At 39.1% G+C, this 12953-nt stretch overlaps 1 protein-coding gene across 1 annotated transcript in view; it reads left to right on the top strand.

Annotated features, from left to right (window-relative positions):
• Nucleotides 1-4524: 4524 nt before the first annotated feature.
• Nucleotides 4525-12953, top strand: part of LOC129767272 (synaptic vesicle glycoprotein 2B-like) — a 108201-nt gene continuing 99772 nt past the window's right edge. The window contains exon 1 of the mRNA XM_055767980.1: nt 4525-5333. The gene's annotated coding sequence lies outside the window, so the exon portion shown is untranslated. The remainder of the gene's footprint in view (nt 5334-12953) is intronic.

Raw genomic sequence — 12953 nt, 5'->3', positions numbered from 1 at the left:
GTAAATTACTGTACTTTAAATCTGGAAACAATTTAAGAATTGGTGAAAATTGAATAATCAGGAAAGTCCCCAACTATCAATAAGCTCAGAACAACTGCCAAATTCACATACTCATCAGATCCTGGCAAACTAATTATGAAAAAATCAATTTGTGTTTTATTATTATTTTGGATAATGTTTTAGAAAGCATTGAAGTGTATTTCCTAAACTTTTTTTTGGAAGGTTTAATGGCCCTGAAAAGCGCCTTGTTTTATGGAATGGTTCCAATTTAGAAAACTTAGTACTCGTGGTTTTGAAAAAAAACCATTTCGAACGCCCTCGATGCCGCCTTGTTCTGGATTTGCCACCAAAGTAGTTTGTATAAAGAACAAACTTTTTTTTCTGCTACCTGATGCCGTTTTGCGATTACGTTTGCCACTCGCCACTCGCTGCAACTGCCTGTTGTCTTAATGTCCACCGAACCGAATGTGTTCTGTTCCGAATGCGGGTTTTCTTATCGTCGCGAGCAGCTTTGCCAGCTAACTCGATCACTTCGGCTGCCGAAACTATATAACGCCGGCTAGGTGGACTGGTGCACTGGTACTAACGCGCTCGGCCTAGCTACCCTTGCGGGGAACTCCAGATCAACACGGTTCGAGCGGGATTTTGCCTTTCCCTTCACTTTTCCTCCTTTACCATGTCCAGACATGGCTGCTTGGGTTGGTTTGTTGATGTGTTGTGATGCGAACCGATGTGGTGTACGGTTTGAACGAGAATGATCGTTATGGAAAAAAAGGAAGGTCTTGTATTATAGAGACTTTATACTTTTGCAGTTCATTCGCCTTGATCCCTCGCCGTCCAGCTCGTCCTGCAACGATGTTGTCCAGTCGGTGTCCACACAAAGAATGGCGATCGTTACGGCAGCGGAGCGGGGATTTTTAAGCTGACTGGCTGGCTCGAGAATTACGCATGTGTGAGACTGCGACCAATGTTTCGTTCATTTTTTTCTTTTTCCTTTCCAATCGTGCTTCATTCTATTTCGCTGCTGCATTGGTTGCCCGTTTTGGTCGGTACGATTTGAGGAGCACAAAATGGACCAATCAAAAATGGGCACATAGTGCATTTTGACAATGCTTGATATTTCACAATTATTCAATTATTTATCTCAAGAAAAATAAAATGTTATTCGTTATGATAGATGCGTAGATATATTTCCTATCAGGTGATGCAAAAACCTTTGCGATCTATTGAGAAATGCTCGAGTTATAAGCGTTCCAAATCATGCATTTTTTCCTACTTGTTCAGTGCCTAGATTTCCATTTCACCCCCTATATCTTCCGGTTAGACGTAGTCCTACGTCAAAAAGTTGCAACCCTCTAAAGTGAAAACGTGACACACGGATAGTTCGATTGACTACATTTACTCCACTATTACATACTGTGCCTTCCAGTCGTTTTAGCAATTAAAACAACATTCAAGGTGTGTATCATTGATCTTCAACCGAGTTCGTTCCCTCTGTTCCTATATTTACCCCATGTGAGAAAAGCGTAGCTCGCGGGCTGCTATATTTAATGGAGTTGGAACTGTGCGAATCTGTGTTTGGGCGGTGTTAACCTTATCCATAATTTTGGTCAACCAATTTGATGCGCCATGTGGTTCCATTCGCCGCTAAGCGTTGTGCTTCTTTCACATTGAAATATTTGAGCCACAATAAGTGTGATGAGTGCGGAATGAACCTCATTGATAACCACAATTTGAGATTGTACACGGGAAGTTCAAGGCGCTCAGAATTTTTTTGACGTAGGACTACGTCTTTCATTTCTATACCGGGGTGTAAAATCAAAGTTTCGAAAACGAAAGCGTTACGCCGGAGACCGAGATTTGGAGCGTTAATAGCTCCTAAACAACTGAACGAAATGGTATGATAAACACTTCATTCGATAGATAAAATGTCTACGCGTTCTATACTTGTTACTTTCTGATCCAAAAACTTCAATAGTCTTAAAATTGCTTTCAAAACAGGCTATTGAAATCACCAATCGGTATATAAGCGAGCGCCGCTCGGAAATCCACTCAGTTCTAATTGAACAGCGAATGGAGCATGTTGTCGCTGTGGTGAAGCTCTTCGTTTATCACGAAAGCGCGAATGAACGGTGTCACCAAGAGCCTGTTTGTGCACCTTAGGCCAGAAGGGAATCCATCAGGAGGAGAGTGATGCCACAAACTGTTCCCCGGGAAGATCTCGAAGCAGCCGCTACACACACACACACACACACACACACATACACGCGCGGAATTCTTTCCGTTTGGATGCCATTCAGCATCGAGAAAGATCCGGAAAATAATCTGCCAGCTCCTCTGGGAATTTAAAAATACATTCATGTGAAAGAGTTTATTTGAATGTTTTCTATCCATGTAACACTGTGACCAAATATGTTTCAATCAAGTGCTATTAACAGATGGTTATCGAGTTAGCATTAGCCACTGGTGGGCTTCCAGTATCAAGGAAAATGTGGAAATATCTAATCGTTACTGAAAATAATCTGCCAGTTCCTCTGGGAATTTAAAATTACATTCATGTGAAAGAGTTTATTTTAATGTTTTCTATCCATGTAACACTGACCAAATACATTTGGTTTTGTGATTTTTCAATCAATCGCAATTAACAGAATAGCTTCTGAAGATTATTCTTCCCCATCAGTAGGATATTTCCGTATCCAATATTGTATGCGCCCGCAATCGACTATTGCTCAGTCGCCGAAAGTTCTGAGCTCAGAGAGTTCATTCCCCTCTAGTTTGCCTTCCAAATTGCCATCGTAAACCACGCCTTCTCTCGATTCAATCACGCACAAAAAGCATACTTAAGCGATATTCTGGTGGTGAGACGCATTCATTTTTCGTGAGGACATCGACAAGACAACATCGTTGCTGAGGGTGCTGGACGGCGAAGGATCGAGATCTGCCCTGAAACGCAGGCAGTTTGTTTGAACCTGTGAGGGAGCACAGAGAAGCCGATCCTTCAGGAGAACATTCTTTGTGTGGACACCGACTGGACAACATCGTTGCTGGACGAGCTGGACGGCCAGGGATCGAGTGCCTTTCTCAAGGCAAGAGGGCGGAGGTGGTAGCGCTGGAGTAGAGTAGAGTATTCAAAGGGCCTTTCTCAAGGCTAGAGACGAATGAACTGCAAAAGTTTAAAGTCTCTATAATACAAGACCTTCCTTCCTTCCTTCAGGAGAAGAGAAGGTGACCATCGAAGCAGCCGCTACACACACACATACACGCACGGAATTCTTTCCGTTTGGATGCCATTCAGCATCGAGAAAGATCCGGAAAATAATCTGCCAGTTCCTCTGGGAATTTAAAAATACATTCATGTGAAAGAGTTTATTTGAATGTTTTCTATCCATGTACCACTGTGACCAAATATGTTTCAATAAAGTGCTATTAACAGATGGTTATCGAGTTAGCATTAACCACTGGTGGGCTTCCAGTATCGAGGAAAATGTGGTAATATCTAATCGTTACTGAAAATAATCTGCCAGTTCCTCTGGGAATTTAAAATTACATTCATGTGAAAGAGTTTATTTTAATGTTTTCTATCCATGTAACACTGTGACCAAATACATTTGGTTTTGTGATTTTTCGATCAATCGCAATTAACAGAATAGCTTCTGAAGATTATTCTTCCCCATCAGTAGAATATTTCCGTATCCAATATTGGATGCATAAAACCTTGTGCATCCAACGTAACACTCTCGTTTTCGAAGTCCCCCAAATATTCATTCATTCAGAATGAATTCAGATTCAACTTCAAACAAATGATCTCTAAATCAACGATAGTCCTACGTCACCCTTGCGGTTATACCATAGATATAACCCACTTCCTGTTTTTTCATGCATTATTCGCTTCCTTGATATGATCGATGATCAGAGAAGAAGAGGAAAGAAAATTGAAAACCAAATCCTGCTGACATTGGTCTTCACACGAACGGAAAGGGAAGTTGTTATTCTCGTAAAGTCTATGGGTACATCATTCAGGATTGTCATAAAAAAATATTGTAAAAACAAGCAGCAAAAAATTGGCTTTTTCGTAATTTTCCCTTTTGCATAGCACGTTTTACGTCGTTGTCAATGAACGCTTAAAACCGCTTTGTGTTATAATTCATACAGTTCAGATATCTTGAAATAGTTCATGTTTCTTTCGTTATGGGCACTTGAAGAACCGTTTAAATGCGACGCTCTGTTCCGAAAAGCGGTGAATGTCCGTTTATCGGCCTCGCGAACCACATTTTTTATTGTACAGTTAGCAAAGTTCTGACATTCTGAAGGATACCCATTATCAAAGTGAATTAGTTGGTTTGATGTACACGCGCCGCCACTATGCTGACTGTCCACCCAAATGAGCATAGGTAATCAGCAAGAGGAGGCGGGGTGTGATCGGGGCAAGGTAATCATGCTTGTTTGTTACCGATGTAGATCATCGCTTCTCTACTATCGAGTAGATCAGTTCATGAGGCGAAACGACGCGATCAAGTCGATGGCTACTCGTATCATTGACGGAAACACGGGTGATTTGCGATACCGTTCGAATGTTTATAATCATAACGGCTGCAAAAAATTGACCTAGGCAATTTTAGGAGGAAAAAACCGCGCGGACTATAACGGCAAAACTCACAACATTAAATCATTGTTTTCTACTCCAGCAATTGAAAGGCCCTGTTATGTGTGGTCTGTCGTAGCCAAACTACTACTTAGATGAACAACACGTTACGTGCGATTTTGGCAAAATTGTTGGGTCTACGGTCAGGTTGCTACTAAGAACAAGTTTGTAGGAAACACGTTTCGCGCGTTATCCACCACCAGACTCAAACAAGCCGACACGGTCCAGCCCATTTGCTACATTTGCTGATACTTACTCGTGCTACTGCAAAAAAACAGAAACGGCGGAATCGCTTTTGTTTGCCTTCCTCATTCTTCTGATTTATCGGGAATTGTATTAACTTGCCACGAGTATTTCACGAATATAACGCGCTTTGTGATAAGCGGAAGTGACATTCAACTGTGAATTCGTTGGGGCCAATAAAATCTGTGACGAAGATTGCCCATTGGATGCGGAGCTAATTCAGTGTCAGTGATAGAGTGATAATACAGCAAGAGTTGCAGCATAGTGCATCAGAGAGTTCAAAGTGAACTGGAATTTGTGTAAATGTTACTTGCCACCCAAAACCACATTAGTTTCAAATCAGTTAAGAAATTTTTACTTCGACCTCGTGAAGATCTTTGAAAACGAAGGTCAACACCAAAAACATCTGGGAGAGTTAAGTTCCAACCGTTGAGACCCGAAATAAAAGGTATACTATGAAATGACATTTTACATCGTGTCTAACATATGAACTAATGAAAATTATTTCTGAACATTCATTTTTAGTCAATATTTATTCTGTCATTTTCGAGAAATAAAAATTACAACATTAACGTTGAGTTGACAGAACTAATGCACTTTCAGTGACATATGATTGACGTAGGACTACGTCTATCTCTTGAGGTCGCGAAAAAAAAAAGATTATTTTCATACCAATCGAATCGGAACTTTGATTCCCCAGTCCGTTTGCTCTGTACTATACCAAGCGAATCGGAACTTTGATTCCCCAGTCCGTTTGCTCTGTACTTTTTGAGCTTCCAAACAGCCGACAGAAACGAGCGGCAAAGGACGATTTAGTTGTTCCCCTACTGTTGTGCTAATAGATCGCAATTAAAATTTGCATGTGCAATAGAGTACCTCGCTAATTGTTGAACACGTTCCAAATGTTGAACAGTTGAGGAATTCTAGCTAGGAATCAATTTCAATTGTTGTTTTCCAAACACTATCTTCAAAAATATCTGCGTTCGAAAATTACACATGTTATGTTGCCCAATTGATAACATTTACATAACCCTTACCTTTGAAAAATGCGATTAAAAATATTGTGTAATCAATGATCATTTGGTACTGCAGTTTAAAAAAAATAGAAATAAGAAAGTGCATCCTCAAAATAAGCATTATAATAAAAACAGCTGCGGATTTTTCACTGCCACTATTTTTTCACAATGCCTGATAGAATTTTTAAACAGTTCATGAATCGTCCAGGGTTCTGTTACACTAAAATATTATATGAATAATACATTTTTAGATTCTGTTATTTTTCATCTCATATTCCGTTTGTCGAGCACTCCCATAATCTCAAATTGTCTATTCCATTATAAGGGGAGTCAGAAATTTTTGAAGAACATGATATAACGTTTTTGTTCAAAAATGTGAAAGTGTAAATAAAACTGCAGTTCAAATCCAATTATGTTAGTGTTTACTAGTGTGCAAATCAAAGAAAGAAAAATATACCGAAGACAACAATCCGATGTAACTGTCCACTTTTGTAAACAATGTAATTAATGTGACCATACTCAATTTTATCCTTTTATAATTTTGAATATGCGACTATACTCATTTTTTCTCTTCTTACATATTACTTGGAAATTCTTGAAAATTTAAAAACTTCGAAGAAAATAATAAAACAAAATGATATTTAATTTACCTATATCGGGCATCCCTGCTTTCGTCATTGGGTTTATTTCAGTTGTACGGCACGATTATCGCTATCTCACTCTACCTGCCGCCACCGCCTATCTCACTATGACTCTGCTGAAAAAGTTCATCATCGACATCACGATATGTGATGGGGGTCTCCGTAGCCACATTATTTTCGCGTTCGCTTAGTAAGCGATCGATCGTGAGTTCAAAATTGAGGGCCCTCATTGACCATCTTTGTGTTGTTACAGAATAACTACGTCTACGCAACAATCATCAGCGATGGAGATGAATCCACGGTCGAAATAAGATCGATTCATCCATACAACTGCTCTGCTCTGCAAGACACATCGGGCTACTGGTCTATAAATAACTCAACAATGATCAATCAACTGTCTCCGCTGTCCGGTGGTCTAACTGGATAATGGAAGATCAGAAGGAATACTCTTACGCCTAAATGGCTACTGTGTAATGATATTTATAATTATAGATATGATAAACATGTGACATGTACACGATTAAAATTTCGGCTCTGTTACAACTAAGATGCTAATGAGCCTAAAATAAACATGGCGGGGGTATTCATACGTTGCCCGACGTTTAGGATTGTCGTAATAAACCTACTTTTCATCGCCAGTAACGATTCGATGCAAAAAACCCTTTCTTTTATGCCGTTGGAGCAGTTGTTCGCACGTGAAAAGACGGCGTTCGACGTCTCGTGGCTTCAATTCATACGGCACCCAATGTCCTATTTTTTCTGATCATTCCCATTGCTTTTAAAATATCGGATATGGTTTGCTGAGCTACTCCAAGTGTATCTGCAAGTTCTTGTTGCGTTTGTGACGGATCTTGATCGAGTAAATCCTCCACTTCTTCATCTTCAAATTTTTTTGACGGTCCGGAACGTCCTTCGACCAAGTTTTAAACCGAGCAAACCACGTCTGACACGTTCGCTCCGTTGGAACATGGTCACCATAAACTTCCACCAAAATACGATGACTTTCCGTAGCTTCTTTCTTTCTTGTTCGATGAATTATATAACTTTTTTCTAGTTTACATAATGCATATAATGAAAACGTTACGTTGAGGGCCTTCCATTTACCGTGTTCACAGATAAAAACGATCTCACAATTCAACTGCAGAAAGCAGAAAGGAAATGATATACCTGAAGCGTGAAAGAGAGCAAGCTGATCACAAACGAGGTTTCGCACAACCGTATTGTGTTTTGTTTACAAACAAAACACAGTATACAGCAAGGCAGTATAATAAGGTGGAACGTTATGTCAGAACTGCTGTTCAGCCATTATTTGAGTTCGAATTGACAGCGACCAAACGAACGGCTAGAGTTTTCCGAGAAAGAGGATAACAAATGGCATGCAATGATGAGTGCATACCGCTATGTGTTTGCTGCGCATAAACGTTGGTTTTGTTTACGCTGTTGGCATCATTGTTGTGTTTCGGTGACTGCTGCAAGTTGTTGTCTGCATTGCTGTTTTATGGAACGTGAGGTTTGTTGCTGTTGCTGCTGGGATTGGCAATTCAGCGATTGTGGGAGCTTTGCTAGTGGGTATATGAAAGGGTCACTACCGGCGGGCTTGTGCCGTACTGCTCTAAGTTCCATTCGCTTTGGTGGAATTAGTCGTTGGCGACCCATTAGGATTGAGTGATAGCGATACGCTGTGGATATCCATGCATATCGTTTCCCGGCGACTGCTGCTTTAGCTGGAGACTCACCTGATCGTGCGGGTTGTGAGACACAACAGCTAGTTCGATTGAAACCAGTCCAGCGTATGTATATGTTGGTGTAGACCGCTATGTAGCATAAAAATTAGACCTGCTTTGTTTATAAACAAAAATAGTCGCTGTCAATTTTTATCCCCTCTCGCATCTTCCATGCCTTATCATCATACTGTCGAAAACGAACCACCTGTCAATTCCAGCTCCTTGGTATACAGTAGAACCCCCATAGTTCCATAGTAATTCTATGAACCTACCCTAAATTTGACAATGAGTGGTGGGTTTTTGTTTTGTTTTGGTCGTGACTTTCATATTATTTGACAACCGGTGTACACGACCTTACAGATGAATAGTTCAATGATTTTTATTGATAAACTGAAATATCTGTGTTTGCACCTCATTTTTAGTCATTTGTTGTGTTATCCGCGATTTTCGTGATCCGCGGTGAGCTAGCCCGACTATTCCGCGGATAATCGGGGTTCTACTGTACTTTCAAAATAGCTACAGAATGGTTTTCACATATTGGCCCACTTTAGGATGTACTTCTACGCGCCTTGGTCTCACGAACGAATGTTGTTGAGGTAAGAAACTAACTGTTCAATATCTAGCGAGGATCGTTAAACATTTGGTTGAATGGATTGATATGCGTTCAACATTTGGATGCCAGAACACAATTGGAAAAATATGTTTTCTCGAATAATGCAAATGGTCCAATATAATAAATATAACATGAAATGACGCTTAATGGTTGCTATAGAGTGATGCTGGGGAGTTTTCAGTAATTTCATGTGTTATCACGAATAAATCAAGAATATATGAACATACCTAGCTTAAGCGTCCAACATTTGGCGAGGTACCCTACATGCTCAGTGCAGTACTAATATCGAATTCGTTTTTGTTCAGTTTCAACCTCAGTGCCGCACTAACTGCTGTCAAAACGTTTTTTTATTCACTCAAGGCTGATTTAGACGAGTTCACCAATACAACTATACTGAACTGTCAAGTTCCGAGTATTGTTATGGAAAATCTAAAAATAAATTGTATTATTGGAATCGTAATCCAATTCGGATTCTGATTTTGAAGAGTATATTCGAGTAGACGGCGTTAAGCTACGTGTGCTTTCATTGGAGGCGAAAATAATGATGAATATTCAGGTGGAGGACCTGCTTTCAAAATCAAAATTATGAATGAAAATTTACTTTAACGTCTCGAATATTTATTTCATGTGATGAAATAAGAGGTTTTTTTTCCGATATCGCAGAAACATTCGACGAAAACTGTGTCTAACGATGATTTTATATTATAATAGTAATTATTTGTGGAACAAACAGGAAATGCATCGACAAATGGTTAAGTGAGTGTCAGGACTACATGTGTTAGGTAATCAAACAATATGAAGTAAAAATTTTCATTCAAACTTTTATATTTTTACACTGCACTTTGCCCTTTTGATCTGATAGAGAATATTTTACCTCCCAAGCACTAATATCGCCACCAGACGTCGACACTGTACATTTGTCGTCGCAAATATAAACAAATCAGACTATATAACGCACACCAACAAACCACCGCATTCGTGAAACTGAAAACGTTTTTTTATTACAGAATCAGTGTGAGACTGATTCAGTTTTAAAAACGAATTCGCTATAAGAAGCAGGGAAAAATTTGTACCTTAAGGTGAAGGTGGAAGCTAGCCACAAATGGCTGCCACAATGGCGCTCATTTCTTTCATCTCCCTCCCTCACCTCTCGCCCGAAAATCAATAATTTTGCGAAACAGTGTGAAGAAAATGATCGTTTTCGCACACTTCCCATCAAGTAATATCAACCAAACTCTAATCGATTACTCACAAGATATTAAATTTTCATCTGCTTTCGCACCGTATAGTGAAGAACGTCGGAAAACTCGAGCAAGTGCTCTGAAAGTTAAATTTTCGTTTTTCAATCTTCTGCAATGGTTTTGTTTGTATTGGTGGAAGCATCGTTATTTTTTCGACACTGATGCCAAACAACATCATCGAAACAGCTATAAAAACCACTCAATAAAATGTTATTCCGGAGTCATAGCGTCCCATGTCATGAAAATCAATAGAATAAAATTGTGTTGATATCAATACAATTATTATTTTTACGTTTAATGGGTCTATAATGTAAGTTTTAGCAACTTTAACATTGGGTAAGAAAATTGTATTGCATAGCTCGGAACACTGCCACGGCTGCCTATGCTTTCAAAAACAGTAAACGGAAAAGTATTAAATTCAATCTAAATGCCTCGGCCAACGAAGAGAAGGGTTAAGGCTTTCCAACGTGAATATGTGAAAACAATACGATCAACGAAGGAAAATATTAAGGAATTATCAACATCGAGTTACTATGCGGAAGAGCTTGTTAATACCAAAAGTGCCCCAATTCGCATGTGTTATAAATTTGCTCATATTACGCTCGCGTATAATCAGAATCATATGCAAATGCACCTTCTATATATATTTATATTTGCAATTGTTCATCGGAATATATCGTTCATACATTTTACTTTAGTATTGAATTGTTATTTGTTTTTTTTTCAAATGTATTCAAAGACTCGTGTCAATGAAGCGCCACACAGACTGATAAGTAAATTGATCTATTTACGTGTGCTTTGCTCTTCTCTCACAAACACTATTACCCCATTTTTACTCGTGGGTTTACCTATAAATTGAATATAATACTATTTTTGACAGCAGAGGCAGCCGTGTCAGTGTTCCGAGCCCTGCAATACAATTTTCTTAACTCTGCACTCTGCAATACTCTAATATACTCTAACTCTGCAATACAATTTTTCTTAACCAATTTATAGCTGTATCGATGATGTTGTCTGGCATCAGTGTAGAAAAAATAACGATGCATTCACCAATACAAACAAAACCATTGCGAACAATTAAAAAATGAAAATTTAACTTTCAGTTTTCAGATGTTTTTCATTATGCATTCCGTAGGGTGCATATCGGGTGAGGGAGGAGCGAGGGAGATGAAAGAAGTGAGTGCCCTTGTGGTAGCCAGTTGTGGCTTCGTTCCACCTTTAACTTAAGCTCCGTCGTTGCACAATAATCGGTACAATTTGAGGAGCATAAAGCCGGGTTCAGACGGTGCGAGTAAGCATACGAGTCGGTCTAGTCAGTTACTGCAGTACAGCTACTCACACCGTGTGAACACATCATGCCAGTTAGTGTCATGTGTGATTCGGCGTGCGAGCTACTTCAAATTTTTTTGAATTTACTCGCACTCGCATCCCTCAAAACGTCAAAAACAGAATTTAGCGCTCGAATCAGGGAGGCCAAATCTTTACATTGTCTTTACATGTCCCTATTTTTAAGATATTTGAAAATATGCGAAGATTATTATAGACTTGAAAATTATTGAAAAAACAAATAAAACCCTCATAGTTTCTAAGCGGAATCGTTGTTATTAAACGGTTTTATTTAGCTTGCCCTGTAATCTGTTTGTATGTTTGTAACATGTCCCACATTAGTAGAAATTTGACCCCCTTCTTGTTGACCGATTGATCTGAAATTTGGAACACACCTTTATCTCTGTAGTCATTACAAAACTGCGTATTTCATTATCTTGTAAATCCAAGATAGAGGCCGCTACAAAATGGCGGATCCCTTTCTTCCTCAAAACCTCATCAATGTGGGTTTTCCAAAACCCCATCAATATGGGTATCAAATGAAAGGGCTTGACTAGCAGAATACAGTTATTTAAGAAAAATGCAAATCCAAGATGGCTGCCACTACTAAATGGCGGACTACATAGTTTCCCAAAACTTCATTAATATGGGTGTTGGGGGGAAGCAAACTACGCCACTGATGACTTGATCTGAACCTGCGCATCCGGACGGTGCCACTCCATGACGCACCCAGACAATCATTGACAGCTAGCTGTCATCACTGTCATTCTGAAAACTTCTCTCGTACCACACATTCTTTGCTAATCACAAAAAAGGAGTAGAGATAGAACCCAAAATAAAGTTGAATTCCCAAATTGTTAAATAATTGAATCATCCTGTCGTGCTTTGAATTTAAAACGAGGAGATCAAATGTAGGTAAAACCTAATAATGTAAAGTTCTTGTTTAATTATTGTTTCTCTTAATAAATACAGCTTTGAGCTCGCTATACATTGATAAAAACGCGTGCTGAATAGAACCTCCGAAACCCCCGTAACAATGGGTATCAAATGAAAGGGATTGACTAGCAGAACACGGTTATTTGTGAAAAATGCAAATCCATCAAAATTCTACCAAATGGCGGACTACATATTATGTCAAAACACCATTAATATGGGTATCAAATGAAAGGGCTTGAATAGTAGATCACAGTAGATCATGAAAAATTAAAATCCAAGATGGCCGCAATCACAAAATAGCAATATACTTTATTAAACGGTTTTATTTAGCTTGAACTGTTCGTATGTATGTATGTATGTCTGTAGGATTGTCCCACAGTAATAGAAATTTGACCAATAGGAACTGACCGGATAGGAACTGCTGTCATTTTAAAACTGCTTATCTTGAAAAATCCAATTTGGCCTCCGCTCAAAATCGCTGATTCCATATCATCTCAAAAAAAAGGTTGATTGAGATATGTGTATCAAACCAACGAACTTGACTTGGAGAACACACTATGTATTTTCTGCA

The sequence above is a fragment of the Toxorhynchites rutilus genome, chromosome 2 (genome assembly GCF_029784135.1).
Source record: "Toxorhynchites rutilus septentrionalis strain SRP chromosome 2, ASM2978413v1, whole genome shotgun sequence".
In the NCBI taxonomy this organism is placed as follows: domain Eukaryota; kingdom Metazoa; phylum Arthropoda; class Insecta; order Diptera; family Culicidae; genus Toxorhynchites; species Toxorhynchites rutilus.
Note: the sequence above shows the minus strand (reverse complement) of the source record. Positions and strands in the feature narration are given on the sequence as shown.